The 24,834-nt window shown below is 43.1% G+C and overlaps 1 protein-coding gene and 1 long non-coding RNA gene across 9 annotated transcripts in view; one reads left to right on the top strand and one right to left on the bottom strand.

Annotated features, from left to right (window-relative positions):
• The window catches only part of CLIP1 (CAP-Gly domain containing linker protein 1), a 116,020-nt gene extending 99,046 nt beyond the window's left edge, over nucleotides 1–16,974 (bottom strand). For 7 of the 8 annotated variants that reach the window (XM_069557768.1, XM_069557770.1, XM_069557772.1 and 4 more), the window contains exon 1: nucleotides 16,517–16,814. The gene's annotated coding sequence lies outside the window, so the exon portion shown is untranslated. Of the gene's footprint in view, nucleotides 1–16,516 lie in introns of all 8 variants that reach the window. The other variant, XM_069557769.1, reaches the window with a different exon arrangement.
• On the top strand, nucleotides 15,664–24,624 carry LOC138422605 (uncharacterized). Its single transcript, XR_011249939.1, has 3 exons — nucleotides 15,664–15,843; nucleotides 17,073–17,228; nucleotides 23,876–24,624. It is a non-coding gene; the product is annotated as an uncharacterized lncRNA (long non-coding RNA).
• Nucleotides 24,625–24,834: the final 210 nt, after the last annotated feature.

Below are 24,834 nucleotides of genomic sequence, written 5' to 3'. Positions count from 1 at the left end.
ACTCCACCTTCTTCCTCACCCCTCATAACCTAAAGAAAAAAGCTTAAGCACTTTACAGAAGCGAGAAGTTCCTCAAAACAAGCAGTCCCCTACAACAAGTGTGGTGTAAATTATAAGTCCAAGTGAAAAGGAATAATCATCTTCATAATTCTTATCTGATTTCCTAAGGTCTTGTTTCCTCTTTTGCTGTTGCTTTTTGGGTTTTGTTTTTGTTTAGTGTTATTATCTTTTCAATGTGAAAAAAAAAGTGGCTCTAAAAAAAGAAAAGTATGAGAAGAGGGTTAGATTGGGAAATGAGACAGCTGGATTCTGTCCCAGCTGGATGACCTTCAGCTAGCACTTAACCCCTTCCTGGAACTCAGCATCCTAAGGATAACTCATTAAATAAGATCAGTTTCTAAGTCTGTCCTTTTGTAGTTCTACTGTTTTGGATTCAAATACAAACTCCCTAAGTGAAAGGGCAAGGATTCAAAAGTGAAAGGAAAGCTACCGTGACTTCAACTTTGCCAGAGTTCAGAGTGCCCTGACGTTGGGGAAGAAAGAACCACACCTGATAAGATCAGCCTCCAAAAAGCACTGCCTCTGAGGCAAATCAGATCTGCACTTCCCTTCAGCCCCTTCACAGCCCATCAGCAAAACAGAAATACTCCATTTACGAAATCTGGAAATTCTACTGGGAGGCCAAGGAAGAGTTGAAGAGTTTGCAATGAATTTAACCTGCCAGGAGAGGGAGTTTAACGCTGAGCCTCCAAAAACAAGGCACCCACAACAGCAGAGTGGGCACCTGGGCACTTGGATTTCTGCTCAGTCCTGCTGGGTGCTGGGGAAGAGACGGGGAGCATCAGGCAGGTTAAATGTCTTAGCTGCAGGCGGCTGCACGCTGAGATTTCTGAGTGCCTGTCTAATTCTAAAATGTTGAAAGTCTGTACACTTAGAAGGGAAGGGGAGAAGAAGTTCTGAGAATAAGGCAAAGTCTAGTCGAGAGGAAAGATGTTTCTGAAGCTGATTTTCAAGTCAAGCTAGAGACAAAAACTCACAGGGCTGTGTTCTAATATCCTGTTCCGGAGACTGGGAGCTTCATTCACAGCCTCATCCCATCCCCTGAAGTCACGGTTATGTAAGTGTCTGCTGCCGGCTGTGTCACTTGCTGTCCCCCACCCCCACCATGGGAGACGCTGTGTAACCTGAGCTCCCCTGCTTCACCCACTGAAAACACTTACACAACACTCTGGTCACTTTCCAAACTGACTCGTATTTATACCAAGGAAAGGCAAGTTACTCAATTTTTTCCATCTTTCAGTTTCATTCACACTGATACATCTGTACATACATTAAAACACAATTAGAGCTGAAGTTCATTTATACATTTTCTTCAATTCCTGAGTAAAACAAGGAAAGTCAAGTGTTTTCAACTTCACAGAAGGATATCAAAATCCAATCAGTAAGCTGATGGGCTTGCCTGGGCCAAGTGAAACAGTTCTCATCTCCCAGCTGAAATGAGGTGAAAGTCCTCATATGGCAAATGCAGAGTCATGCCTGTTTATGCACCCAAGGCCCATACCCCCCTGCTCTGCACAGCACATCCCCTCATGCCAGGACTTCCGGGGGACACAGGAAATGACTAGAAGAATAAAAGCAGACGCATCATCTCCTCTTGAGGTCTCTTCCGCCTGTGAGCCCTGCCCTCTCTCCTCGACTGGACTGCCCGAGCCACCGTGCAGTCTTCCATAACTGAATGATGAATCAGTTCGGTTTGTACACTGCGCGATGACTAAGTTTCTCCTGGTCAGGGATGAAACTGGTCTCTGCATCCAAAGAGCCTAAAAAAGTACTTGATGCACAGTAAGAGTTTTAAAAAGTCCTGAACTGACTCAATGAAACAAGAACCCCTAAAACGATGCAATACTGGGATTTTCCAACCTGAAGCAACCTGTATCTCACCTTCTAAGCATTTGATGAAGACAACAACATTAGAGGGTTTCCCAACCCTGGGATCTCCTTCAAAGAGTAGGCCAGTGAGGCTTTGGGCAAATGATTCAATTACCACCTCCAGTGAAAGCTGTGTAAGAGCTAGAAGTCTCGAATTAGATTTCCTTTGTGGACACAGAGATACTTGCTCTTTGCAACAGAAATTAAGTGTGAGGTAAATGCATAATTTTGAACTTTCTAATCATTGTATTTAAAAATTTTAAATACCAGGTGAAATTAAAAATCTATTTTTGTTAACCAAATATATGCAAAATATGACTTCAAATGTAATCAATATAAAACTGCTAACCAGTTATTTTACATTCTTTTTATATTAGGCCAAAATCCAATTGTGTTATTTTTTAAATTTTATTATTGGAGGACAATTGCTTTACACTGTGAATGAGCTATATGTACACACATATCCCCTCCCTTTTGAGCCTCCCTCCCCCTCCCATCCCACCCTTCTAGGTCATCACAGAGCCCCAAACTGAGCTCCCTCTGCCAGACAGCAGCTTCCCATTAGCTGCCTACTTTACACATGGTAGTGTATATATATGTCAATGCCACTTTTCCAATTTGTCCCACCCTCCCCTTCCCCCCGTGTCCACAAGTTCATTCTTATGTCTATGCCTCTATTCCTGCCCTGCAAACAGGTTCATCTGTACCATTTTTCTAGATTCCATATGTATGCGATAATATACAGTATTTGTTTTTTTTCTTTCTGACTTATTATGAAGACTCTAGGTCCATCCACATCTCTACAAATGACACGCGGTTTTTTTTTTCCTTTTCACAGCTGAGCAATATTCCACAGTCCAATTATGTATTTTATACTCAGATCTCAACTTGCACTTGCCAACAGCCATACATGGCTTACGGCCACTGTACTGGGCAGTGCGGCTCTTGAACTATGTGTAAGGCAGACCCTAAGGATGCTCTCCCCTTGACATAGATAATGAACTTGCCAATCAGATATCCGAGTGTCCCTGGGTATGCAACATTCATCTTTCCCACCACATTACAGGCTTCCCTGGGAGATCACACAGTAAAGAGCCTGCCTGCAATATAGGAGACCTGGCTTCGATCCCTGGGTCCAGAAGATCCCCTGGAGAAGGGACTGGCAACCCACTCCAGTATTCTTGCCTGGAGAATCCCATGGATACAGGAGCCTGGCTACCGCCCACACAGTCGCAAAGAGTTAGACGCCACTGAGCAACTAACACAACAATCACATTACAACTCACGTGGGAAAGGAAAAATGGATAAGCTCTTGAATGGAAAGCTGTGAATAATTTAGTTGCTCTTAAGATAAAGATGAAAAAAAGTAACATTTCCAGTAAGAGGACCTTTGAAATATCTATTTGACAGCAATTCAGGATGCAAGAAGAAGCCCTGCTCATAGCACAAGGTACTGCCCAGTTAAACTGACGGCTCAACACCGTTTGAAAACACACCCACGCAAAACTCAAAGCAAAGAACAGAGACTGAGTTGCAGATGAAAATTTAATAAGTGTGTCTCAGGATACAAGAAGGGAACCTGAGAGGGAGTGCCTGGCAGATTTAAGGGCGACAGAGCAGGAGGCAGTGTTTCAAGTATAAAGAGGCGAGTGAACGCATCTTTCTTCTGAGGCGGCTCCACGCTCAGCTGCTTGTGGCATTCTGACTGCAGGAAGCCAACACAGATTCGGGGAAGTGTGGAGTGAGAACGTGCGGAAAGACAGGACCAGAGCCTGGAGGGGAAAACTAATGGGAGAGAAGGAGGGACGAAGGATGAGACCTCACTGTCACTTATTCATTTCCTACTCACCTGTGTTTCTTCCCCCGTGAACTTTAGTAAGTTGGCTTTGATTCAGAGATAGTCTAGTGGTTAAAATGTAAGACTGAGAGGAAAAAGCACTGTCCCAAGAATCAACACTGGGGAAACGTGTCGGTCTACTGAATGAAGACACAGAACATGTCTTGTGGGATGAAGAGAGGCGCACCTCCTCTGGGACAGAGTATCTGGCAGGTGTTCAATGTGCTGGAACAGTGATGAGTGACATGGAGCCACCTGCGGTCATCCTAAGGTTCAGGCCTCCTGGAAGCTTGCCCCTGAACATAGAGAAAATGTGTGTGATGTCACCAGACACAGTTTAGGGCACAGTTTAGAGCCACTGCTTCACATCACTGCAATACCAAGTGAGATAACTAGAATAAAGAGTGAGCAGGGAACTGGAGGCATCTGGTTTAGCAGCAGCTAAGTGGTTGGCTTAGAGGGTAAAGCAAGAGGTAAGTCTGCAAAGGCTGGGTGATGACAGAGGCGGAGATCCAGATGGCCCCTCTGTTTTTTATTCCACCACCTCCAGCAGAGCATTCCAACCGTAGGGACTAGTGGGGAAGATCAGCCAGGGGAAAAGTCACACAACCCTCCCCAAAATAAACATACACAAGAGGTGAAAGATTGCCACTTTCCCTTGTTGAATGAGAGAAAACGAGAGAATCCACCTTCCAGACAGCTGACTGTCCTGCCGTGCAATATGCCTAAAGGTGGGGGCAGGGGGCCGGGGAGGCAGCATCTGCCTATCTGGAAACACCCTAGAGAATTCCATGAAGGGACTTCCACGGTGGTCCAGTGGTTAAGATTCTGTGCTCCCAACGCAGGGGGCCCAGGTTTGATTTCTGGTCAAGGAACTAGATCCCACATGCCACAACTAAGAGTTTGCAGGCCACAGCTAAAGATCCTGCCTGCCACAACAACGATCAAAGATCCCAAATGCTGTAACTAAGACTCAGCATGGCCAGATTAATACTAAACAAAATAAATGTTAAAAAAAAAAAAAAAAAGAGAATACCATGAAATACTGAGACACAGGACAGAGCCTGAAACATCTTAAGACATCCACAGCAGCAGGAGACTAAGACTTAAACTAAGAAGCCCTATACAAGGCAAAGATTGAAACTGAGAAAACTACTATTCAGTATTTAATTTCTCATATAAATTAGAAAAAGCAGCATCTCAGTCTAGCCTGAAGATTACAAGCACTCTTCAAAGATCACCTGGCTAAAGACACAGAACCTTCTAAGGACTGAAAGTTGCCTGATGCCTTTCTCACAGTTCATCCAAGTTCTTTTGGTACTGCTTTTGATAAGTTTATGGTTAATCCACAAGCTGAAGATGGAGCTGGTAATAATTTATATTCATGGAGTGCTAAATTTATACTTTTCAGAAATCATTATAAAGCATGACACAAAACAATAATGCAAGTTAAAGGGAGAGAAAAGAAGACATGGGAGACAGGACTGAAGTTTAAATGTAAAAAATACCAACTTAACTGTAATGCCGCTTTTCAGTACTCCCACATCTACCAACTTAACCAGCCTGTTTTTATAGGGTTGACTTATACTAACTCCCAGGAGACGTGTATCTGAGTAAGTGCACTAGCAGCTATTCCTCAAACACATGGTCCTCACAGGACTTCCCTGGCAATCCACGCTCCCACTGCAGGGGCATGGGTTCGATCCCTGGTCAGGGGACTAAGATCACACATGGGGCAGGGAGGGGGTTTGTCAAAGAAAAACCAGACAAACCATGATCCTCACTGTCTTCACTTGCTGACTTCAGATCACTGTGCCTTTTACACGGTAGATTATCTAACAAATATTTATCCAGTATTAAAGACATGTCTTTTTTAAAAAATTCCACTGTCAAAAGAATTATTCATAAACACCAGTATTTCCTCAAAGATTTCCAACCCCTGAGTAACCCTTGCTACCCAGAGTGACGACAGCTACAGGACCACCCAGATGTCAAAGAACTCTCGATGGGTTACTGTGGGGTGGAAATCCTTGAGGAAATACTGGTGTTTATGAAGAGTCCAGGAGGCATAATTCTGGGTCTTCTTTAGCCTTTTGCCACCTTATTGTACTGGACGACCACAAAGATTCATTTTCACCGAACCTCATCTAGGTAAGTATTTATATATATATTTCATACACAATATATAACTTTTTAAACAGGCCAGACTCCAACAGCCTTAAAATTAATACAAAGATTAAAAAAACAAACCACATCTCTAGCCAAGGATAAAGTACAGCAGATGAAAATAGTGTAGTCACTGTTTGCCTAAAAGGATCAATGTGAAAAACCCATTTCGACACTCAAGGGCAGACACAAGCAGGGAAGGATCAGAAAATTAATTGGCCTCTTAATTCAAATGGTGCTACAAGGAAGTTGTACTTTCAATTTCTAACTGGTAGAGCCCTTATCGAGCAATTTATAAAGTCAGTCTACCAATCTTAAGTGTTGGTCTGAGAATATCACACAATAGGATGCTGAAGATAAACAGAAAGTTTTACATCTTTCCATCAAAGTCAGAAGTAGAATGTTAAATGATTCAACACTCAGTTAAGGATGCTTGCCAAATAAAGTCAGAATAGGATGTCAATAGAAAGACATAAACCCCTTGAAAAATTATTCTGTGTTCGAAAATTACACGTTTTTAAATTTTGAAGCATATATGACATAGCACCAAATACAAGTTGTACCCAGAGTTTCAAAGTCTACAGCTGTTTTTGAAAGGAGGGGGAGGATGCCAAAACCCAAGCAAAGCAAAGAAAGCTGGAGCATTCGATGACTTTTCTAAGACGGAACGCTGAGCCATGATGCGTCGGCCTGCAATTATGAGTGTCTCTGCACAGTTCAGTTTGGACAAAGATTTATTTTCTGTTCCTGTTACTTAGATAAGCAGAAAATAAGTAGTCTCCCAGAGTTCCTCCATTTGCAAAGGACTTTTTTTTTTCAAAGAGCTGAATAATTTGAGCTATTCTGCTCATTTATACAAGTTTTCACAAAATTCCTACTATTCTGTAACTCTAATACCAACAGCTTAGAGACAGATCTTAAATAAGGAACTGAAATGACTAGGCCTGGTTAGTATCTCCCAGAAGAACTTACTTAATAGGTCGGCAGCAGTCAATTATACTAATGTGTAAAAAGGAGCAAGGGTGCTTAATATAGCATCATAAAATTTTAGAATTAGAAGAGACCTGCAATCTAGTTCAACTTCCTCATTTTACCAAGGAGGAAACTAATTCTAAAAAGTGAAACCACTTGTCAAGGTCACAGTTACTTAACGGTCCAGGACTTAAAGCCCAGTCTTCAGTTTAAAGACTCCTGACCTTCATCTATGCAGATAAATAAAAGTTTTCTGGTCTGTTACAAACAGCAGTGAGATGAGTGAGTCAATCTCAAGGCAGGTTAAAACTCATTTCCTTTTCCAGCCTTCACAGAGGAATCAAAATCGGCATACTTTTCACTTGCCCTTCAACAATCACACGTGGCCCATTCCAAATGCAAAAGCTCACCAACTGTTTGTTCTGAACAGGAAAAGGGCACACAGACAACAGAAGAATCAATGACTTCCTCACTGTTTTGTTTTTTTTTTCCTCTTTATAAAAACCTTCTTGCTTTTACTTTGCATATGAGCAATTTTAATAGTTGCAGGCTGGGAATTCCCAAGCGGTTCAGTGGTTACGACTCAATGCTTTCACTGATGGGGGCCCGGCTTCAATCCCTGGCCAGGGAACGAAGATCCCGCAAGCCAAAGGAAAAAAGAAAATAGTTGTAGGTCTTTAGAGGGAATGGAAAAAATAACCAAATTTCAGTTTGCACAATCCTGAAGGATACTCGGCTATTTCAAATTTATTCAGATGTCCCTAAGACAGTTTTCCCATACAACCACCCCTGAGGTTGTCAATGGAAACTAGGAATTGGTTTCATTTGGATCTTAATAACCCAACTTCATTGTTGGTTATTTTTTACCTTTGTAGGTAATCTTCCACACAGACACACGGCAAGTTTCTATCAGATCTTACAAAGAAACTCCTTTGAGTTAAACAGTGGGAAATCAAACTGACAAACATACAAAAGGGCCTGAGGTTTGGCAAGGCACAAGTTCTGACATGAGAAGCCCGAGTTCCTACTCCATGCGAAATACTTAGCTCCTCATAAATTAAAGTTCATCAGTGCAAGCTGTTGTCTAAAAATGTGCCCTTAGACAGTGGCAAGGGACTCTGACTCAAAGTAGTTTTCTATACATGGCAGGAAATAAGGTTTTCATTTCCCAGACTAGTAGAAGTGGGTTTTCCCCCATTCAACTTACATGAGAGAAGAAAACTGAGGTGCTAAACCCCGACTTCCTTTAGGAATGGGCATGCAGGAAGACAGAAGGGATCAAAGAGGAGAGAAGAGTTCAGATACTGTTTTACAGATATTAATTCATTTAATTGTCATGATGACTATTTGAAATTCCTTTTATCCCCAGTTCAGAGATGAGAAAACTAAGTTCTAGAGGTTATCAGTTTGAACCAGATCTTCCAGAAAGCATTAACATAAAGTGAATAAAGTAGCAAAGTAATAACAGAGCTGGGATTGGCTGCTGGAGAAGACTCTTGAGAGTCCCTAGGACTGCAAGGAGATCAAACCAGTCAATCCTAAGGGAAATCAACCCTGAATATTCATTGGAAGGACTGACGCTGAAGCTGAAACTCCAATACTTTGGCCACCTGATGCGAAGAATTGACTTATTGGAAAAGACCCTGATGCTGGGAAAGACTGAAGGCAGGAAAAGGGGACGGCAGAGGATGAGATGGTTAGATGGCATCACTACTCCATGGACATGAGTCTGAGCAAGCTCTGCTGCTGCTAAGTCGCTTCAGTTGTGTCCGACTCTGTGCGACCCCATAGACGGCCTCCTACCAGGCTCCCCCGTCCCTGGGATTCTCCAGGCAAGAACACTGGAGTGGGTTGCCATTTCCTTCTCCAATGCATGAATGGGAAATGAAGTTGCTCAGTCGTGTCTGACTCTTAGCGACCCCATGGACTGCAGCCTACCAGGCTCCTCCGTCCATGGGATTCATCAGGCAAAAGTACTGGAGTAGGGTGCCATTGCCTTCTCGGAAGCAAGCTCTAGGAGTTGGTAATGGACAGGGAAGCCTGGAGTGCTGCAGTCCACGGAGACACAAAGAGTCAGACATGACTGAGTGACTGAACAACAAAAAATACCCAGAAGTTTTCCTATTTATCACCTACAACCAGGTAGTTTTGAGCAATCATCATAAGAAAGACTTGCAAAAAAACCTTAAATGATTACAAAAATGCTGCTGTGTTGTGCTCAGTCATGTCTGCCTCATTTCTACCCCATGGACCTACAGACCAATAAAAGGGGCTCCTGCTCAGAGCAGGGAAGCCTCTCCTTGATGCAAGCCCTAACGTCTTAGTTTTATTTCCTATTACCTGCCCTCAAAGTACAGAGCAGTAGACTGTCTATCTGCTCTGATCTCAGCAGGCTACCCTTTATGCCTTTGCTCAATCCAATCCAGCCTAGAATGTCTTCTCTAACCCATCGCTGCCTAGAGACCCTCCATCTCCATCAACGCCAACACAAGAGCTACTTCCCACTGTGTTGTTACCATTCAGTCGCTCAGTAGTGTCCAGCTCTTTGCAGCCCCACGGACTGCAGCACGCCAGGCCTCCCTGTCCTTCACTATCTCCCAGAGTTTGCTCAAACTCATGTCCATTGAGTCAAAGAAGCCATCCAACCATCTCAACCTGTCGCCCACTTCTCCTCCTGCCCTCAATATTTCCCAGCATCAGGGTCTTTTCCAATGAGTCAGTTCTTCACACCAGGTGGTCAAATTATTGGAGCTTCAGCATCAGTCCTTCCAGGCAATATTCAGAGTTGATTTCCTTAAGGACTGACTGGTTGGAAGCTTCCTTAATCCTCTCTCACACACAGAGAGAAAAATCCCATGGACAGAGGAGCCTGGCAGGCTACAGCCCATGGAGTCACAAAAGATTTGGACATGATTTAGGGACCAAACAACAAGCCGTGTGAAACGGACTGTCTTCCAGGGCCCTGGCACGCCTCCGCTTTAGCCCCTAACTGGCCCACTGTTAGCTGCCTCACCTGGTGAGACAGCTGCTTATATTCAGCACAGAGTTCTCACAGCTCTCAAGAGATTTTTGATAAATCAGTATTTCTGGGGTTTTCTCCTACCCCACAGGACACTGTTGATTGGTCACATTCATCTGAAAAGCTTTACTATAATAAATCTAGCCATTTGCAAAACATGCCAGGTGACTCACAGTCAATCAGTGATACAGGACTGGTCTTTTCTGTCTTCCTGGGCCTCTTTGGTATTTGACAGCACCAGTGACTCCCTCAGCACTACTGTCATCACTAAATCCCCACATTAAGACGGCAAACCCATCAGGTGAACAGGGCAGGTGTTACCCCCACTTTACAGAATGAGAGACTAGAAGTCAAGCAACTAGTCCAACTTCACAAGATTCACAAGGAGCTGGGGCTGAAGCAAATTCAGGACCGCAAACATTTTTTTTTTCCTTAAATCTTTATTCCCAAGGTTCAAACTTCACTGGAGAAAGCAAATGCTTTATACCAATATAAAAGCATGCATATAGCTAAGTAATTCGGCACTATGAGGCTTGTGGGATTTTAGTTCTCCAAGCAGGGCCAGAACCCTCATCCCCTGCATTGGAAGGTGGATTCTTAACCATTGGACCACCAGGGATGTTCCTCAAACTTAAAATAGTCCTGATTCCCCTCATGTTGGTGCGCTGAGAATATTTCCTGTGAAAATGTTACACTTTTAATTACGTCAAAACAGAAACACAGGGCTTCCCTGGTGGTCCAGTGGTAAAGAATCCGCCTATCAATGCAGGAGACACGGGTTCAATCCCTGATCCAGGAAGATCCCACATGCTCAGGAGCAATTAAGCCCCTGTGTCACAACTAATGAGCGTGTGCTCTAGAGCCCGGGGAGCTGTAACCGCTGAGCCCACGCAGCCTAGAGCCTGTGCTCCACAAGAGAAGCCACCAAAACGAGACGCCTGCGCACCACCACTAGAGCATAGCCCGCACAGCAACAAAGACCCAGCACAGCCAAAACTAAATATATAAAAATATTGAAATATATATATATAAATACAGATCCAGCCATAAGACATTTTTTAAGTATAAAGAAAAAGATTAGAAGAATATACTCCAAAACACTGCAACAATTTTCTCTGGGCAGTAGGATTATGGATAATTTGCTTTTTTCTCTGTCTTTTAATATGTGTGTTTATATCTTATGCATTGAAACCACATATTAAAGGATGACTAGTGTATGTTATTAAAATGCAAAGGTCCTGGTAAAACTGGGATGCAAGGCGAAAATAAACCCAAGAACCTCAAAAAAGTAATCACTTCACTAGAAAACATTCTTTTTAAAATCTAAATTTGACTGATTCTAGAATCTCAGTGTTGAAACTCAAGCAAGCCACATATGCCTTACAACAGAAATTAGCAATATACTTTTTTCCAGTCACCCATGTGTGAAAAAACACTTAGTGATAAAAAGTTTTCTTTCACTTAAGCTGTAAAAAAAATAAAATAAAATTACCCTGCCTATAAAGTTTATTTTTCTATAGTCTGGAAAAGTAGAGTCTATGTATCTTCCTTCCTGCCTTAAGTTACTAGAATGTAATGTTTCCAATAAGAAATCATTCTATGGACGAAACCAGATAAAGAAAGAAGGCAGGTGATCAAAAGATTTGATTGAAATATTTTAAAGAAAATTTTCCTAATATCTCATCTTTCCTGAGAAGACAGGGAAAAAAAGTATGCCAAATATTTCAGTGTTCTACTTGACTAGGGGGCTGTAGAATCAGGGAGCGGGAAAAATCTATTAAAGTTGGCTTCCATTTTACATCAAACCCAAATTTTGGATGATCTGCACGTCCTGAACATCTGGATCTTCAGGCCTTTAACTTCAGAAAAGATACAGTAAAACAAGCACTTGGCAATTTTAAGTGTAAAAAATGGGCAGAGTTGAAACTGGGATCTAATCCAAGCTATACTTAGACATAAGTAAGCAAAAGAGAATACAAATACCAAACTACTTAATTCAAGTCAGAAGTATATTAGACCTTATGCTTATATAAAACATTAGGGCAGCGAAATGCCTGTCTGTAGTCTCATTAGGATTCCTAAGAAGAGGCAGATGAGAGTATACTTCCCTAGGGAAAGAGATATAGGAAAGGGTTCCCAACAGGGATTCTGTAATAGGACTACTATTTTGCGAAGACTTCTTTTAAGATTGCGTTGCTGAACCACCATAAGACAGACAATCAAAAAAACAGACCCACCCATTGAGTTAGTGCTAGTGGAATCTGTCTTTCTGTAAGTGCCAGATGGAGATCTGAAAAAAAAAAAGCTCTTTACTAAACGTGGCCAAGATTCCTTGGTACTTGGTGCCAGGGCCAGGATATTAACCCAGATGTCCTAGCCAAATTCAAGGTTGGTTAATTACAGTCTGCCAACCCACCGGAAAAAAAAAAAAAAAAGGCTCTTCTGTTCCCGATTTGAAATCTGAAGAGGTCACTCTTGAAATTCTTGTATAGTACCATCAGTCAATATGTTTTCCCTTAAAAGTGCATTGTAACTCAAGTGCTGATTTAAAGCATATGGATTCCTTGAGTTCCATTTACATGGGAAACATACATTATGTATATTAAAATACATATATAAGATGCTATATTAGTTTAGAACCTCCCTAAACAGTCATCTAAAAAATTCATATTGAGACTAATACCGTCACTGCCTTCCAATTAAGATTGAAGACACGTAAAGGCTTATATCAAACACAAATTTTGAATCATGAATCTTTTAAGACTAAAAAGGAAGGCTTTCCTGCCAGGAGCATAATTCCAGGAAAACGCAATATATGCGAATGTCAGTTACAAGGGCTCCCAGGGCTGAGCAAAAATCCTGCATACAAACAGACAAGTATATTCTTAACAGCAAGTCTGAACATCAAGCACTGGTCTGGCCTTTCTGCCAGCCACTTACTTAACGTTTCATTGCCAATATAGTCTGTGCATTGCTTAAAATAATATAAACTAAGGTTCAATTTCTAGCTCTCTATTCACTGGCTGTGTGGCCTTTGAGGCAAGTTAGTGAAATTCTTTAAGCTTTACTTCCCCCAGATCTTCAACTTTTTCTTCAACAAAATCGCTAGTATCACGGCACAAAATTCTTTATCTTTCACTATTTTAAAATATTTTAGGGACTTCCCGAGTGGTCCAGTGGCTAAGACTCCAAAGCTTCCAATGCAGAGCAGGGACCTGGTTCAATCCCTGGTCAGTGAACTAGAGCCCACATTCCGTAACAAAGACCTAGCACAGACAAATATGTACATAAACAAAGAGAAATTTTAAAAATAAATTAACATTTTAATACATATGTATTTAATACATATTTAAGGACTACAACCTTAAATTATCTACAGCCTTAAATTATCTAGCCCCTCCCAAGCTCCTGCCTCGGGACCCTTGCAACTGATTCCTCTGGTATGATCTTCCCTCGGGGATCAACATTCCCTCACTTCATCTAGATCTCTATTTAAAAGCCATTTTCTCAGCAAGGTCTCCTCTCATCATCCTATTTAGAATTTCTGTTACCCTACCTCTTATCTCCAAAACTTGTAGTATTTAGTCTAAATATGTATCACTTTCCAACATACAATAAATTGTATTAACACGGTTACTGTCTGCCTCCCCTACCTGAAGGGAGTTCCAACAACAAGGCTTTCCGTTTCGTTTTATTTACCGCTGTTATCACCAGCACCCAGAACAGCAACCGGCACACAGCAGGTGCTCAATAAATACCTGCTGAGTGAATTCCAAATGAGACCTCAGTACAGCCCACCTACAGGTGCACCAAGCCCCATAAACTCCCTCTGAGGAGACTAGCACACACTACAAAAAAATACTGAAAAAGAGAACTTACTGGTTTGCAGTGATTACAACAGTGTCCACTCTTTATATTAGAGAAAAACAATCGACTTCCCACCTCATTTATACAAGGAAGAGGAGAAAGAAGCTGATAATTCAGATAAAGTGGAAAATTATACGAGGTGAAAGGCTCATTTTAGTTAACATTGCATAAAGTTTTCTTTTAATGTTAACAAATAGTAAGCATCTTCCTATGACTTTACTACACTACCTTCAGTTTTGTTTTGTTTCGTCTTTTTCTATAAAACCAGTCCTGGGACTTCCCCAGTGGTCCAGTGGCTAAAATTCTGTGCTTCCAATGGAGGGGACCCAGGTTCTATGCCTGGTCAGGGAACCAGATCCCACGTGCTGCAACTAAGACCTGGTACAGCCAAATAAATAAATATTAAAAAATAAAAAACCTGAAACTTATGCACCTCATACTTTCAATTAACTGAATAATAAATATTGACTGAACACACGGGACTCTGCAGAATTCTGTAGAGGGTACTATAAAGTGAAAGTCAAGGTCCTTGAAATATACATATAGATATGTATCATATACATATGTATACATACACACAAATAGCTTGAGATAGATACACACAAACTCTGGGAAGAACAGAAATGCATCTGTAATAAATAATGAAGAACAGGCAGCCAATATATGACAAACTCAAAAGTGCCTACCTTTTTGTGGAGCACAGGAGGACCAAACCACCTCTTACATATCATGATTTGGGTTTGGAATCCCAAAAGAGACAGAACTTAAAAGCAAGAGTCAAACATTACTTGCTTAAGTTCATATGTATTCACAGACCACAAGGGATGGGACAGACTCAATGTTTCACAATAGGTTAAAAAAAATTTTTTAAGGTAAATGAGAAAAGCACTAAATTCCAAACTTAAACTTATAAAGAACAGAAACCAGATCTGCCTACCTCTCGCTCACTGAAGCACAAGTGCTTAAGCAATTGTTGGGGGAAAAAAAAAGAGGGATGGGCGATCTTTATCTTTAGACAGCATACCTTCACAGGGTCCACCCAGTTTGTTGTTCACCCTTTTGTACTAGGCCTAGTGAGAAGCCTAAGCTGTACCTTACGACTTTCTCTGAACCTCAGAAACTCAGGACCAGCCCTTGGCCAAGTAATCACCCACTGTCTTTGCTTTAAGGAGGGCAGACCTGCTCCTTGCAGGAGAGTCACTATACCAATTACCAAGCACCAGGAGTCAGAATACCAGAGCTTAAATCCTGACAGTACCACTTATCAGCTATGTGACCCAGAGCAAGGTTCCTGACCTTTCCATGCCTCTTCTGTAAAATGGGATAATAGCACTGAATAGCACCATCATTGGGCTAGGTTAATTGAGACAAAACACATAAAAGCCCTGCTCAGAGCTTGACCACAGGAAGCCCTCAATAAATGTTATTATTTCCAGAGAAAAATGCCCCAAAGCTGAGGAGCAACATATACCTGAGGATTCTTGCAAAAGGTTATTATTACACCCCAAATCCTAACAGACCTGGTCTCTGGACTTGTACATACTATAGGTAACAGTAGTAATCAAAGGGGAAAAAAAAAAAACCACCGACCAGAACCACAACCATAAAAACAGCAGCACTAACACTAGTCCTGAGCTCTTACTGGCCAGGAACTGTCCTAACCTGAAACAGGAAGAAGGCAAGACTGCTGAATCCAACAACAACCAAAAAAAGCAGCATATATTTTCCTCCACCCTCCTTTTTAAACACGTTAATTGGCGCCCAGGTTTTGCTAAAAACAGGTAACTAAAGGATTACAGACTTAACGTGTAATTTCTTCATACCAAAGAGGTGGGGCTGGGAAGGGAGGAAGGGGTGGTGCTCGGTCCCTGCCAGATGGAAAAGCCACATGAAGTGGAGCAACAGCGGAGTTCAGGGTTTCTCCGCGGATCAAAAACCACAATTTCTGAAGCACAGGACCTCCAAAGGAGGGGAATCAGGAGGCTCTGCTTTGAAAATAACCTCTGAACAAGTGTCATCCGTCTCCGGAGCCAATCCCCTGACGAGGCAGAAGGTTCGGGTTACGGGGCAGCGGTGTTATTTCGGAAATCCCTGTCAATCTTGTCATCCACCTTCTCCAAGATTCACGGTCCCGTTCGTGAGGGTGGGGTGGGGGACAAAAGCCACGGCCGGCCGGGCCCCAGGCCAGCGAGGCCAGCCCGCCGGCCGGCGCCCGCCTCGGAGGCCACGGCCAGGGTGCCCTCCATGCCGGCTCGCGGGCACCGCTGCCAAGGGCCCGAGGAAGGCTCAGGTGACCGCCGGGGCAACAGGTCCCGCTGGGCCTCGGCCCCCCGGGGGTCCGGCCCGCCGCCCCAGGACAGAGGGGAGCGAAGAGGGGCGCCGGGGAGGGAGCGGCGCCTGGGGCGGCGCAGGGGCAAGGAGTCCAAGCTCCATCTTGAGGCGGGCGGAGGAAGGGAAGGCCGGGCTCGGCGCTCACGGGGCCGGCCACTTTCCGGCTCCGGGGAGCGCACCCCCAGGGACCCCTGGCCTCCAGGGCCATCTCTCCGGGGCCCCCCGCGGCCCCACGGCGATGGCCCGGTGCGCGGGACTCGGTCCTCCCTCTTGGATGCCGGGCCCGGTACCCCCGGCGCCGAGCCGGGCGGGCAGGGGCCGGTCGGGCAGAGAGAGAAGGGAAAGGTGAGGAGAGGGTGGGGAAGGGGAGAGGGCCCGCGCCGCGCCCCACTCACCGCCGCCTCGGTCGCCGCCAGTCGCCACCACCTGCCCCACTGCAGCAGCAGCAGCCGCGCGGCCGCCGCCTCCCGCCTCCCGGCTCGTCGGCTCCGGGCGGGGGAGAGCGTGACGCGCCGCCGCGGGGCCGGGAGGGCGCGCGCCGCCTGCAGAAGACGCCGCGGCGGCTCCTCCCAGCGCGCTCCGCCGCCGCGCCCACCGCGGCCAGCCCCGCGCCCCGAACCTCGCGGCCGGCACCCCGCAACCCGCGCCGGGCCCAAACTACCCTCCCACACACACACCGCCTCCTCTTTGTCTGCACCCGCCGCGGCTGGAGGCGAACCCCCAGACTCCCGGCGCGCCCGCCGTCCCGCCCTCAGATCCCAAAGAGGACCGGGACGCGGAGAAAGGTACCGGGGAAACCCATGAGGCCTGGACTAAGGGGCTTCTCATCATCTCGCTTCACTCCCCAGTTTCTGAAAGTGTGCCCAGAATTTGCAAGTCACACCCGATAGATCCATTCAGCCTGATCACACAGCCGGTTGGTTTAGAGCTGATTTTTTTTTTTCCTCCTAGACCCCCAGGGTGAGAAACCGTTTGAAACAAGCTACGAGGAGCGGCCAACAGCTGGCTAAGTTTCAGGAGCACCCTCTTCTGCCCTCCTTGCCCTCCAGGGAAGACTCGGGATGAGGAATCCCTTCGGGAAACGCTGAAAGGCGCTGCCTACAGCAGGTGAAGCTTGGGAAGGACAATCTCTGCTCTCCCTTTCCCTCCAGGGAAAGACAGAAGCCCGACACTTGCTCTATTACTTTGAGAAAAGCCTTTTATTCGCCCCAGCCGCTTGCACTGAAGCTCTGGTTAAGGTCCTGGTCCTCCCCCCCCCCCCCCCCCACCCCCCGGGGATCTCCTTTAAAAGCTTTTGAAAGGAACTGGAGGAAAGGCATCAGCAGCCTGCTCCGGGCTGGTGCAGCAGAGGGCGGCCAGCATTTCGCTCCCATGGACCATGGCAACCCCAGAAGCTTGGCAGCTCCTGGGAGAGGAATTTGCAGTTGTCAGTGGAAGCCCAGGATTTTGCAGCGACTCAGTGGTGGATAGGGGGCCGGAGGTTTCCTCCTCCTCTCTGTTAGAAGGGAGTAATCAGAAGGGTGACCCCTTTGCTGACCCTTATTCAAAGCACCGGTGCTGCCTGGACCAACAGGCGTGCACAGAGCAGGGGAAGGAAACTACATTGAAAATGCATGGAGTTCTGAGCAGATAAAAAAATTCATCTGCGGGCCCCTCCCCTCCAGTCACCTTTAAAGACAAAAATTCTGTCTCTTAATTCAACATCGCATTAGTTTGCAAGTCTTGAAGCCAAAGTGTGGTAGCACCCCAACAGTATGTAGTGGCTTCCCTGGTGGCTCAGATGGTAAAGAATCTGCCTGCAATGCAGGAGACCTGGGTTTGATCCCTGGGTTGGAAAGATCCCCTGGAGAAGATAATGGCAACCCACTCCAGTGCTGTTGCCTGGAAAATTCCATAGACAAAGGAGCCTGGTGGGCTACAGTCCATGGAGTCGCAAAGAATCACAACTGAATGACTAACACACACACACACATTCCTAATCTGGAAGGCACACCTTCCTCTCATCTGAACATTTTTCAGCTCTAATACACAACCTATGTAATCATAGATGCTATAGGAAGAGGCACACAGACCACCGTTAATTGTGGGGTACAAATATAAACATTTTGAGGGACTTCCTTGGCCATCCAGTGGTTAAAACTGCACTCCCTTTTTAGGGGGTGCAGGTTCAAACCCTGGTCGGGAAACTAGATCCCGCATGGCACAGTGAAAGCAAAAAACAATACATGTTTTTCTCTTTTTTTCCTCTATTCATTCTCCTGAGCCTATCTTTATTTCTAAATGCCTTTATTTTCTTCATTCTGGACTGTTTTTTAAATTTTTTTGCATTAATTTTTGTTTTTAAAGTATTACATCAAAATAGTAACTGTCTTGACTACTGAGTTTTTGGTGCACCCTTAAATTTTGTGGCCAAGGCCTAGTCCCAGCCCTGCAACCTAGGCATTGACTGTGTTCAATCTCATGATTTGGCTGGTGTTAGGATAAAAGAAGTTTCTCAATTCTGTTTCATAAAAAGCATTCACATTCCACTGTCAGAGATTTCAGAGCTTAGCCACTGAGTTTTCTTTAATATATGTCTGCTGTAAAATTATTACAACTCAACTGACTCTTGTCAATTGTTTGGAAGATGGAGGGAAATGGCAGAAGTTAAAAGCCAGTAGGAGCTCCCAGATCTTCATTTTACCAAGTGGGGAAATCATTAAATACTCTTTTGGGGTAAAAAAAAAAAAAAAAAGGTTAACTCATAACATTAGGGACAGTAAAGAATCCACCTCCTATGCCGGAGACCTGTGTTCGATTCCTGGGTTGGGAAGATACCCTAGAGGAGGGCATGGCAACCCACTCCAGTATTCCTGCCTGGAGACTCCCCATGGACAGAGGAGCCTGGCCGGCTACTGTCCATGGGGTCCGAAAGAGTCGGACATGACTGAGTGAGTAAGCACAAATCATAAAATTATCCCATAAGAATAACCGCAAATAGTGGTAGACCTGTGTGGAGGGAAAGACGTAGTAGCACTTTAGTCATAACACAAAGTCAATAGATAATGTCTTTAGATGCTAAATAAATAGCAATATAAGTATACTTTTACATACATGGAAGTTACTGCCTGAAGAACTGAAGACAAAAAATTAATGGTATCTGTGGAATAGGGTTGGGGGCGATTCACAGAACAATGTTACCTTTCATTAAAAATTCTGATGTCCTTTATTTTTTTAAATGTGCATGCTATACTTTCAGTTCAGTTCAGTTCAGTCCCTCAGTCATGTCCGACTCTTTGCGACCCCATGAACCACAGCATGCCAGGCCTCCCTGTCCATCACCAACTCCCAGAGTTCACCCAAACCCATGTCCATTGAGTCGGTAATACCATCCAACCATCTCATCCTCTGTCATCCCCTTCTCCTCCTGCCCTCAATCTTTCCCAGCATCAGGGTCTTTTCAAATGAGTCAGCTCTTCGCATCAGCTGGCCAAAGTATTAGAGTTTCAGATTCAACATCAGACCTACCAATGAATACCCAGGAATGATCTCCTTTAGGATGGACTGGTTGGATCTCCCTGCAGTCCAAGGGACTCTCAAGAGTCTTCTCCAACACCACAGTTCAAAAGCATCAATTCTTTGGCGCTCAGCTTTCTTTATAGTCCAACTGTCACATCCATACATGACCACTGGAAAAACCATAGCCTTGACTAGACGGACCTTTGTTGACAAAGTAATGTCTCTGCTTTTGAATATGCTATCTAGGTTGGTCATAACTTTCCTTCCAAGGAGTAAGCGTTTTTTAATTTCATGGCTGCAATCACCATCTGCAGTGATTTTGGAACCCCAAAAAATAAAGTCTGACACTGCTTCCACTGTTTCCCCATCTACTACTCATGAGGTGATGGGACCAGATGCCATGATCTTCGTTTTCTGAATGTTGAGCTTTAAGCCAACTTTTTCACTCTCTTTCATTTTCATCAAGAGGCTGTTTAGTTCTTCACTTTCTGCCATAAGAGTGGTTTCATCTGCATATCTGAGGTTATTGATATTTCTCCTGGAAATCTTGATTCCAGCTCAAAAAAAGACAGAACGATCTCTGTTCATTTCCAAGGCAAACCATTCAATATCATGGTAATCCAAGTCTATGCCCCGACTAGTAACGCTGAGGAAGCTGAAGTTGAACAGTTCTATGAAGACCTACAAGACCTAGAACTAACACCCAAAAAAGATGTCCTTTTCATTATAGGGGACTGGAATACAAAAGTAGGAAGTCAAGAAACACCTGGAGTAACAGGCAAATTTGGCCTTGGAATACAGAATGAAGCAGGGCAAAGGCTAATAGAGTTCTGCCAAGAGAATGTACTGGTCATAGCAAACACTCTCTTCCAACAACACAAGAGAAGACTCTACACATGGACATGACCAGATGGTCAACACCGAAATCAGATTGATTATATTCTCTACAGCCAAAGATGGAGAAGCTCTATACAGTCGGCAAAAACAAGATGGGGAGCTGACTGTGGCTCAGATCATGAACTCCTTATTGCCAAATTCAAACTGAAAGTGAAGAAAGTAGAGAAAACCCCTAGACCATTCAGGTATGACCTAAATCAAATCCCTTATGACTGTACACTGGAAGTGAGAAATAGGTTTAAGGGACTAGATCTGATAGAGTGCCTGATGAACTATGGACGGAGGTTTGTGAATTGTACAGGAGACAGGAATCAAGACCATCCCCAAGAAAAAGAAATGCAAAAAAGCAAAATGGCTGTCTGAGGAGGCCTTACAAATAGCTGTGAAAAGAAGGGAAGCAAAAAGCAAAGGAGAAAAGAAAAGGTATACCCATTTGAATGCAGAGTTCCGAAGAATAGCAAGGAGAGATAAGAAAGCCTTCCTCAGCGATCAATGCAAAGAAATAGAGGAAACCAATAGAATGGGGGAAACTAGAGATCTCTTCAAGAAAACTAGAGATACCAAGGGAACATTTCATGCAAAGATGGGCTCAAAAAAGGACAGAAATGGTAGGGACCTAACAGAAGCAGAAGATATTAAGAAGAGGAGGCAAGAATACACAGAACTGTACAAAAAAGAGCTTCACGACCCAGATAATCATGAAGGTGTGATTACTCACACTTACCTAGAGCCAGACATCCTGGAATGTGAAGTCAGGTGGGCCTTAGAAAGCATCACTACAAACAAAGCTAGTGGAGGTGATGGAATTCCAGTTGAGCTATTTCAAACCCTAAAAGATGATGCTGTGAAAGTGCTGCACTCATTATGCCAGCAAATTTAGAAAACTCAGCAGTGGCCACAAGACTGGAAAAGGTCAGTTTTCATTCCAATCCCAAAGAAAGGCAATGCCAAAGAATGCTCAAGCTACCGCACGATTGCACTCATCTCACACACTAGTAAAGTAATGCTCAAAATTCTCCAAGCCAGGCTTCAGCAATACGTGAACTGTGAACTTCCAGATGTTCAAGCTGGTTTTAGAAAAGGCAAAGGAGCCAGAGATCAAATTGCCAACATCCGCTGGATCATCGAAAAAGCAAGAGAATTCCAGAAAAACATCTATTTCTGCTTTATTGACTATGCCAAAGCCTTTGACTGTGTGGATCACAAGAAACTGTGGACAATTCTGAAAGAGATGGGAATACCAGACCACCTGACCTGCCTCTTGAGAAACCTATATGCAGGTCAGGAAGCAACAGTTAGAACTGGGCATGGAACAACAAACTGGTTCCAAATAGGAAAAGGAGTACGCCAAGGCTGTATATTGTCACCCTGCTTATTTAACTTATTATATGCAGAGTACATCATGAGAAATGCTGGGCTGGATGAAGCACAAGCTGGAATCAAGATTGCTGGGAGCAAGCAATATCAATAACCTCAGATATGCATTACTTTAATTTCTTTTTTTTTTTAAGTATTTAAGGTCCTCAAACAAATGAATTTAAGAGTTAAGGTCCTCAAACAAATGAATAGAGAATATTCTCTGCAAAGTGATGCGTGTCAATAGTTTCTTTCTATACAGCTCTTTAGATTCACTCTTTCTCTGACAGCTTTCTGCTGTAGAGCAGGTTTATTTGTTTATTACCTGTGCTTCTCCACCCCTCCTAGCATGTAACTTTCAAAAAAGCAAAGATTGTTGGTTCATTGCTCTTAGCTGCATCCCCAGAATATACTTGATTCATAGTAGTTTGGTTTCTTAAAGGATTTAGTGTAAGACTTCAGGTGCTACGTAACTAGGGACATTTTTCCAGTATTTTGTCTTTATTTTTTTTAAGAACAATAGGTGTTTGTTATTTAAATTAAAACAAGCAAAATGAAGAAAACAAAGCAGTTATAATCCCATACATCCAGAGAAAATTACTGTAAACAATGGTTCTAAATTCATTCATTACTGTCTATTTTAAATATTTCACTAAGGCACAAATAGTCCTTATCACCATTCAGAAACAATGCTCAATATAAAATAGTGGTTGAAGAGTAGTTTGTAAATTTCTGATAGATGGGAGGATTTATATAGCTTTTAAAATGGAAAATGAAACAAAAGCTGTCAAAACAAGAATACTCTTTTAATTAAAAGTAAGTTTTTTTCCTTTTTCTTTTAAGTTCCTGAACTGTAACAGATATCAATTAAAAATGTAAATTCTTCAGTTATAAATAAGTCATGAGGATATAACATGCAATACGGTGACTACAGTTAGTAATACTATACTGCATATTTAAATGTTGCTAAGAGAGTAAATCTTGAAAGTCTTCATCACAAGGTAAAAAAGGTTTTTTTTGCAGCTGTGTCTGGCGACAGATGTTAACTAGCCTTATTATGGTGATCATTTCATAATATATACAAATATTGAATCATTTTTATACTTGAAATTAATATTATATGTCACTTATACATCAATAAAAATTTATGTGTAATTCCTAAGAGATAGTCCATAATTAAAACAATATTTATAAAGAAGACACAGGAATTCATTTTCACTATGCTATTTTTAAAATCACATCTATTTTTATTAGCATTGTTTCAAAAACCAGAGTCAAATTAATTTCATTCACTCATCCATCAAATATTTACTGACCTCCTACTGTGTCCAGGCACTGTTCCAGGTATGAGGGGAGCACAGCAGTGTAGATTAAGTCCCTACCCTTCAACCTTGACTTTTACTGCTCTGTGCTTTGCTAAATCAAGGTGGGATAATCACTGTTCCATGAATTTCACTGGTTTTATGTTCAGAGTGGATATAATGCACTAGACCATACTCCCTGTCAGTTTCACTCAGTTGCTAAAAATGGAAAGATTTATAATGTCATATACAAAAAAAATGTTTAACCTTGGTGTTTAAAGAAATATTAATATTTCCTTGCAAAAGTATTATGTGCTAAGTAGCTTCAGTCGTGTTCAACTCTTTGCAACTCTATGGACTGTAGCCCTCCAGGCTCCTCTGTCCGTGGGACTGTCCAGGCAAAAATACTGGAGTGGGTTGCCATTCCCTTCTCCAGGGGATCTTCCTGACCCAAGGATCAAGCCTGCGGATCTTACCTCTCCTGCATTGGCAGGTGGGCTCTTTATCACTAGCGCCACCTGGGAAATGCCAAGGTGAAAGTCACTCACTTATGTCCTACTCTTTGCGACCCCATTGACTGTGGCCCACCAGGCTCCTCTGTCCATGGAATTCTCCAGGCAAGAATATTTAAGTGGGTAGCCATTCCCTTCTCCAGGGGATCTTCTTGACCTAAGGATTGATCCTGAGTCTTCTGAATTGCAGGCGGATTCTTTACCATCTGAACCACCACGATTGCAGGTGAATTCTTTACCATCTGAGCCACCATGGAAGCCCAAGGTGCCGGTTCATTTAATCAAAAAGTAACTAATCAAGGGACTTCCTTGACTGTCCAGTGGTCAAGACGTCCCCTTTCAAGGCAGCCAAGTTCAATCCTTGGTTGGGGAGCTAAGATGCCACATGCCTTGTAGTCAGAAAACCAAAACATAAAAGAGAAGTAATATTGTAACAAATTCAATAAAAACTTTAAAAATAGTTCATGTCCAGAAAAAGAGAAAAAAGGCTTAAAAAAGACTAATCCAGAGAAAGGCAGTGTCTTAAACCTCAAAGAAAAGAAACAAAAAAATAAATCCCACAACACAACGAAGCATTTGGACTATTTTGGACTGAAAATTAATTTTATCACTGAAACCAATTAAGACTGTCCGCCATATCTACTTTATACAAACAATGCTGATGGTGGTGGTTTTTTGGAATTTTTTGTAAAGAAAAACAACGAAAGAATGACAAGCTGCTAAATTTAAATTCAGAGACCACTTCTCAAGGAGAACCATCTGTGACTACAAAAGCCGTATTGTACCCATTCAGTTAACAAAGAACAATATCAGTAGGGCACCACACATCATGATATAAACTGTATTTAGGGCCTTCTAAATAGACTACTGCTTTGAGAGCATGTACTTTCACGATGAGGGGGTTGAACAAGATGACTTATAAAGTTCCTATCACAAACATTTTAAAAATTCTGTGACTTCTATCCAGTGAAGCAAAACATTTGTGAAATCAGTAGTTGATACAGCAGTTTTAATCTAATGCAACAAATATTTGTTGAGTACATGAAAAGTTGATTCCATCTGCAGCCAAAAAAAAAAAATCAAGCAGACTCAGACAAATACATGTACACACAGGTTCACAGAAACACTATTAACAATAGCCAAAAGGTG

This window comes from Ovis canadensis, chromosome 17 (genome assembly GCF_042477335.2).
Source record: "Ovis canadensis isolate MfBH-ARS-UI-01 breed Bighorn chromosome 17, ARS-UI_OviCan_v2, whole genome shotgun sequence".
Taxonomy (NCBI): Eukaryota; Metazoa; Chordata; class Mammalia; order Artiodactyla; family Bovidae; genus Ovis; species Ovis canadensis.
The sequence above is the reverse complement of the archived record's forward strand: the minus strand, read 5'-3'. Positions and strand labels throughout refer to the sequence as shown.